The following is an 8,282-nucleotide window of genomic DNA, read 5'->3' on the forward strand; positions in this document are numbered from 1 at the left end:
ATTAAAATACAATGGATTACTTTCCACATGGCATTAAATCCTTCTGGTTTTCAGACTTATTTCACAGTCAGTGCAGTTCTTACATGATTTAGAATTACATAATTTGCTGCTAAAGTTTACTAATGCTCTCACAGCAACTGCTGTTCAAACAAAAGGTAACACTAAAAGTAACTTCCCCTTTCTCTAGCGTTGCCATCCTTCCCACTTAGCAATCATGGCTCCATATATTTTTCCAACCATTTTATTGTTTTTATCCCATTTCATCTCCTTACCTACATGTTCAATACATCATTCTATTCTAATCAGCATGTGCTGAAATTAGTGTTAGAAACCTCTCCTTTTGAGCTCATATAGATTGTATCATGAAAGTACAACCTGACTTTCATCCCAGGCCTCATGGAAAGATGAGATTCAATTAAATGACAGTTTTCTGCTAAATGAATAATTTCTCATGAATTTTACATTTACAGAAAATTTGTATTTCTGCCACCAACCAATGTGTTTTGAAAGAAAGAGAGAGAGAAAGAAAGGTAGAAAGAATGGAAGATTATTTTCTATTAAATCAAGAACTCTAACACTGCCAAGCAAAATGAGTCAGAAGTATGACGACGATAAGACTAACAAAAGGGATTTGAAATACACAACATTTGTTGTTCAGTTGCAAACACAACATTCATGTTCTGAACACTGTCTATATGAGTTCTTTATACTCTGTAAACCTTCCATTCTGACACTGGTCACATCCCTTCCATCTACTGATAATTTATAGCTCACCATGTAAGGTTACTTAGCTGTGTTTGCTTGGCCTCGGTACCTGTCCTTTATGACACTACTCCTATAATTATTTCGTTTAGCAACCTGATTGTTATATGATGAACACAGCACTGCAGAAGTTAGTTTGAAATATCTCTCATTTATTGACTTCAGAAACCTTATGATGATCTGCTTTTAATAATGAATTTATATAGTTCTTGCACTTCACACATCTTAACAGTGGCAACATATTTACTGGAAATTTCATCATTGAACCTAGTACCAGAGTCACTGCACATATTAGATGTTCACACAAACAAGTTGTATTATGCTTGAGACACAATGTGAATACTCCACCTAAGACTGGCTAAATTATGGAATTTTCTAGATCACATAATTAGCAAACTAATGCATTTTCCTAGTGCATCTGTACATTTTTGTAATCACAACGTCAAAACTATGCACCTGAAGTTTGGAAATAAACACTTGTTGAAAACTGAATGACAGACAACTTCTGAAACAGGAAATTTTTGGAAAAAATAAAACACACACTGAGAAGAAGAGCACGAGAGCTTTTATACGAGGTATATTGCTTAAGTCAGAACCACTTATTAGCTCTCAACAAATCTGACCTCCATGTGTTTGTACAAATCACCAAATTATGGATATTCGCTAACAAAATTATTATTAGGAAAACCAATTATTTAGGAAGAAAGGCGATAACTCACAGAAAGGCAGAAACACTGCGTCATTGATATGTGCCTGAACAAAAGGTACAGAGCTTTGCTATCTTTCAGAATGAACTTCCTTTTTCAAGCTTGTAGGTAAAAGAAAACCACACACACACACACACACACACACACACACACACACACACACACACACAATAATAGCACATAGGGGAATGCCCCTGACCGCTTCATGAATCAAGTCTTCTAATTTGGTGGTGTATCAACACGGACCGTCCAGTGTGTCAACAAGGAATGGTTTACTGCTTACAGCCATGCAACCTGACATAAGAACAGTTTTTTGTTGTTTCAAAATTCACAACTAACAGGGAAGAGAGTCATGACTTGCCAATAACCATCTGTTTCAAATCCAACACGAATTGCTGCTGTCAACAAATTTAGCTCATTTTGAACCAGTTTATGAGAAATCACTGCAAAGAAAACTACACACAATAGCTATTTGGAGTCTAACACCTCACAAAAGGCCATTTATAACAGTGATACATAAGGCTCCATGCCCTTAGTGGGCCAAACAACACAAAAAGAACATCACCTGAATAGAGGTATGTAGTGTGGTCTGTGAGGTCATGGTTCTCCCTCTTTTGAAATGATTCAAGTGTTGATTACTCTGACAGCCTAATGGTGTGGGATGTGTAGTTCAGATTGGAGACAGTTCTGTTTTTTTTTTTGGGGGGGGGGGTGAATTTTTCCCATACAATGACTTTGACCCACTCATTCAGGTTACCCTGAACATAAAGCAGGATTTTTATTTCAACATTCTTGGTGACAAGGTGTTGCCTTTTCTTCAGCAGAAACATTTCATGTGGGAATATTGGCTGTTGAAGATCAATTGACAGTTAATCTTTACTCTGAATGATGACTTTGGTGCACAGTTAAATTCTTGTAAGGCTCAATATTTGAAATTTAAATCTTAGGAATTGAAACAAATGGTTATTGGAATGTCATGACTCTCTTCCCTGTTCGTTGTGAATTTTGAAACAACAAAACACTGTTCTTATGTCAGGTTGCATGGTTACAAGCAGTAAACCATTCCTTGTTGACTTGTGGACATTCTTATCTCCTAAGATGAAAACAGACATGTTCACAGAGCTGCAAGTGTATGTTACTGGTCTGAACACACAACACCTTATTGCAGAATACAGCCTCCCACCACAGTATGTTTGTGACCTCTACAAATTACTCAAAAATGTCTATTTTTTAAAGAATGTAGACAGTTTTATTACAGTGCTTTACTAGAGATAGCTTGTGAATACAATACTGGCAGCAAAATTCACAAATCTTATTTCTGAAATAATCCATGAAAATTATATCTACATTAGTTTTCATGCTATCTTAACTAACAAAATTTCATTGTATCAGTCAAAGTCCTGAAATTTAGTCAGACTTAATTTGGTCACAGAACAGTGTGTGTACACATTTCACTTACTGTCAGTTTAGCAAGTTGTGTTAATATTTTCTTGAAGGCTTTAACTTCCTAAATTTCAAATATTGAGCCTTACAAGAATTTAACTGTGCACTGAAGTCATCATTCAGAGTGAAGATGAACTGTCAATTGATCTGCAACAGCCAATACTCCGACATGAAATGTTTCTGCTGACAGTGAACATTAAAGGAGATTAAAAAAAAATGCTTTTAGATAATATCCGATTTTCTGTTTTTACACTAGATGTGTGCTTAACTTTCACATGAATTGGTATGTACTGCCCCTGAGTGTCAAAAAACACACAGTCAGTTTTATTATCTATTTTTGATATATATATATACACACACACGCACTCCACTAGCTCTAAAAACTGGTGGGTTTTCTTGCTGGAGCAAGGCATGGTTCAGAGGACAGTGACAATATGGAGAAAGGTAAGAGCCATTTCATTCCATCTCCGTGACCAGGAGGTGGCTCACCATTGCCCGACAGTTTTGCAAGGTGACAGCTCATTTTTCTACAGCGTGAAACTGGCAAGCATCCTTGGCTAAAGAACTAGCTTCCTCAACTCTCTGGATTCCAACATGCTCATATGTAACAACACTACTACCTTTCCTTGATTGTGGAAGTTCATCACAGTGTTCTGAATAATTTGAAGCTTTTTCTCTACTATGTACGCCTGTGTAACCACATGGAGGGCACTGAGGAAGCTGGAAATGAGAAAATTCTTCCCCCCCTCCCCCAATCATATATACCAGTGGCTTCATAATCATTTACAGTTCTGCACCACACATCATAATTTCATTTAGAAGGCAAATCCTTAATACATAGCCAGGAAAAACCACCATGCAGCCAAGATAACCCCCCTGCCTAGACTCAATATACACCAGAATAAAAGTGTGATACTTCCATAAAATACACTAAAACAGATTTAAAATGCCACTAGATGTACTATCTTTTTAAAAATTTATCAGATTTAAAATAACTCTGGGGCTCTGAAGTAGCCAAGGTGGTGATTTCCTCCAACCCGGGCATAAAGAACTAATATTTGCTAAGCAGATTTTTAAAATATAGCTCTTTGAATAAATCCTAAATGGCTTTCTTGCTCTCTGATTAATATTAAAAAGTTGTTCCATGCCTTGCCATGAGAAGTTGCCACCTGTTATTAAGCGTAATTTCACCAGCTTCAGTACACATTTCAAGACTGGCGCTGCCCCCAAACACCATTATGGCCAGCCGATGCCTTCATGGTGAACCACATTGAGAATCTCCATGTACAGTGGTCAATTAGACCCCCCACACTGTACAAAAGTAATCAATGTGGGACTGTAAAAAGGTTCTATAAAAGTGGAGTAGACATGTTCTGTTCACTTCCGATGACAAGTGGCTTATACACTTTAAAATATTGTGTGCCTAGACATAGTTTGCTTTCACACAAATTTCTGATGTGGTAACACCATAATTTTCTCATTAAATATGAGGCCCAGGAACCTCACTGAATCTTTAAATGGTGTCTGTTGTAATATCTGTAAAATTAAAAACACCTCTGGACTGGTGAAAAAGAGCTCACACTTTTTACATCAGTACATTTGAAATCTGTGTTGTCTCCAGTCTCTTAATAATTGGTTGCAACTGACATGTGGTTGCTGTTAGGTTGGAAGAAAATTTAAAAATCATCTATTAATTAGAAGCACTGCACAGGCTACTTATCACGGATGTAACACTATCAATAGCTATTAAAAATGAGGGGCACAGTAAAAATAGTATTTTGAGGGACACCATTTTCATGATCAGATGGAATGTTATGAACTTTAAGTAGCATAGGTACAGGAAAAACTGGAGGCACAACTGTAAGACATCCCTGAAAGCCCAATATATGAAGTTGTTCCACAATATTATGATGCAAAGTAGTATTATAGACCACCTCAAAGTGAAAATATTATACCTCTTAGATGGTACCTACACAGGAAAGTCTGCAGTATAGTTGACTCCAGCAAAGTCAGAGTGACATCTCCTAAGATCCAGAAAAAGTGGCAGCTAGTCATGCGCTCCAAGGCCTTCATACACAGAACTGATGAGGGCAACACTACCGTAAATACTTGGGCTTTTACAATCCTACCCAGGTTTCAAGAGGGGTACTGAAATGGCTTCTATCCATGAGTTGGTAAGTGGTCCCACTTCAAAAATGAAATTAAAGAGAATTATTTTGGAGTTTCCATTGGGTTACCAAGGCAAACTGTATTAAATGCTGTCAGGTAATGGTGATGGTGCCCCAGACAGTGCTGACTCCAGCACCCACACTGAGAAAATGCAGTAGTATACTTCATTGTTGATATAACTGAAGTCAACACCACTCCTCTCAACAAATGATTAATGTTTGCAAAATGCTCAATCATGTTTAGCTGTAGTAATTTGAGTGGACAATGTCTCCTTTGTAGGTCATGGAATACCAGTTTTCATTACAGCAATAATTGGATACCTTGCAAGTCTGAAATCCTCCAGGTGGTCTCCCATACAATAGATGGATTAACATAACAGTATACAGAATTCAGAGATGTCTGCCACAATATTTTCTTACTCTCATTTAGAAAACAACATTATTTTTCTGTAACAACCTCCCAACTGAAGATCTGCACCTGACCCTAAACAGGGCTACATGCCTGTCCCAGACTATGAAGCAGTATTCTTCACTCCAGCATGGCACACACTGTCTTTTTATATGTCATTGTAACTTAGGAATGAATGTATCAGCAGTATGATGGTCTGTGCTGGTGATGTAATACACCCATTCCTGGCTGCAGTCTGTATGTTCAGATACATCCAGCTGGCCATAAGGCATCAAGTTTTCCTTGCTATGCCTTGGCTGCTGTCTTTGGAGGACTACTACTTCTGGCTGGTGTATACAGATCAGGAAGTGACAAATGGAATGTAGACTAACCAATTTTCAAAGAGCAGTGTGCTCAAGAGCTGGAGAGCACAGACCCTGTACCCATTCTAATATGTATGCACTGGCCCTTATAAACAGACACAAATATTCTGGTAAAAAAGAACTCTCGCCAGCTTTGTCCTGGGAGAAGCTGGTGCAAGAGCCTTGTAGCACATGGCATATATTAAAATCCATACAGACAAAGAAAGGCTGGGGAAGTTCTGTGAGAATTTTAGTGAGCCCCTTGGCTCATCAGAGGGTAGTAGAGGGAGTGTACAGTAAGTCTGTGCTAAACATTTACTCTAACAGCAACTGCTTGGAGGCTGGTGTTGCCAGAGCTGAGGAAATGGAATGTATCACTAAGGTTATCCTTTTTAGTGAAGGCTATAACCCATCACAGGGGGGTTCAGATAGTTTAAAACATGTTTCTTGTTAACTCAACATAAACACAGAGGTCTTCTCTGAGCTAGAAATCTGACTTCTTTTGAATGTGTCCATATCATCTGTAATTTGTTCATCATATTCATCACACAAGACAAGTGCAGCATAAACTGATTGTTTCAGGATATTTCATTTTGGTCTAGACCTCTTTACCAACTTTTCCTCCATCACCGCCGCATTCAAAAAAGAATTCACCAAGAATAAAGATAGTTGTGAATTGAAAACACACCCTTATGTAAGAGTGCAGTGGCTCTTCGCACACAATACATGGTGCAACAGTACCATAAATTTAGCCGTTCTTTGTATACAGTGCATCCTGTAGTATAAAATGTGCCTCCTCACCCAATAGAATATTGCCTGGCTACATGTCAACAACTTCAATTTGTGCCAAAAACTGAAGAGCAAATTCAGAACATTACTTTGGATCATGAGGTTTCAGTTGCTGCACTATTTGGATTGTGTACGGGTACCAGTGTAAAATATACCAAAAATCTTTCTGTACGACGGCAGCAGCACTTGTGTGATTTTTCTGCCCATGCCCTGTTCCTGATCCTGATCCTGATCCATTACATATGGAAACATTTCTATACATCTTTCTTGCGTTCCGTGTCAGACTTGTACCTGGTGGCCAAAATTGCAACTAATTTTTTTCCAGTTAATAGTGTTTCCACATAAATCCATTAGAATATCTACCAAATTTTGCTGCCATATGATAATTACAGGCCACACTGGACCTCTGAAAGTAACTGCTTTAATTATAATTATCTGGTACCTGTCTGTTCAAGTTTACCATTCACTTTCATCCAGTAGATTTCTGACATCTGTCATGCCAACATTTTCCCACTCTTCCTTCAGTTCCATGTGCATCTATGTCTATTAAGTCTCTGAAGGTTACAGTGCTGTTGTTAGAATTAAGGGTGTCATGTAACTTTGAGGCAAATACGTATTCACTCAGGAGTATTTGGTTTCTGTAATATTTCAGCTTGATGTGATGTGGCAGTTTTCACCAACATGGTGCCATTCCTCAGACACTTTACAAATTTGATTATGCCTGCTACACATTGTAAACCTTTATCTATATAGAAATGTAACTTTTTCAGAGCACCTCTCCTGTCTTCTGTCTTTTTTGTCATTAAAACATATTCTGACACACTAAGTTTCCTGTTACTAATAGACTTACATTCTTTAAATGAACTCATACTAGGCTATCTAAAGCCCTTTTTGTTGAGTCGGTGTAATTACTCCTAAATGGTAGACATATTCCACAAGGAATGCGTGTGCGTGTGTTTCACTGTGGTGCTCCCACAAACAGCTAGTGCAAAAAGTTTCCACCCAGATGGAGCCCCACTTGACTGGGTATGTCTTTTGCAACTGAAGTACAGCAGGTTTACCGGAGCCTGCCTGCCAATGGCTCACTTCAACAGTCCTCCACCTCAACAGTGTGCAGCATACCTTCTGCTTTTTTTTATTTTAACTATGGCTTGTACTATCCTTGGTATCAAGGTGATTAAGCCAAGATCCCTGATGCTCGTGAAACAAAATGATCCACTGCTGCACCACACATTGGTCACTGAAGCATTTACAGGGATTATGTGTGCAGTGGACTGGAGATGATCACTAATCTCCAGTTCAGGAACACAAGGTTCCTCAAACACGTACACTGACAATGGAGATTGAGTTCCCTGAGGTTGTTGCCATTTGGTGCAACCCAGGACACACGTGCTTATTGAATATCATGGAAGCAGTGAGCACAGTCCCTCTAAATTAGAAGGTAGGTCCCCACATAAACCTACTTGTAGCCTCCTATCAAAACATAAAATTTTATTGCGATCTTCAGTCAGCAGATTAATTTGACGCATCTCTCCATGCCGGTCTATCCTGTATAAGCCTTTTCATCTCTGCATAACACCTACAGCCTAAATCCTTTTAAAACTGCTCACTGTAATCAAACCTTAGCCTTTGCATAGAATTTTTATCCTCCCACTCTTTCCCA

Source organism: Schistocerca gregaria, chromosome X, assembly GCF_023897955.1.
Source record: "Schistocerca gregaria isolate iqSchGreg1 chromosome X, iqSchGreg1.2, whole genome shotgun sequence".
Lineage (NCBI taxonomy): Eukaryota > Metazoa > Arthropoda > Insecta > Orthoptera > Acrididae > Schistocerca > Schistocerca gregaria.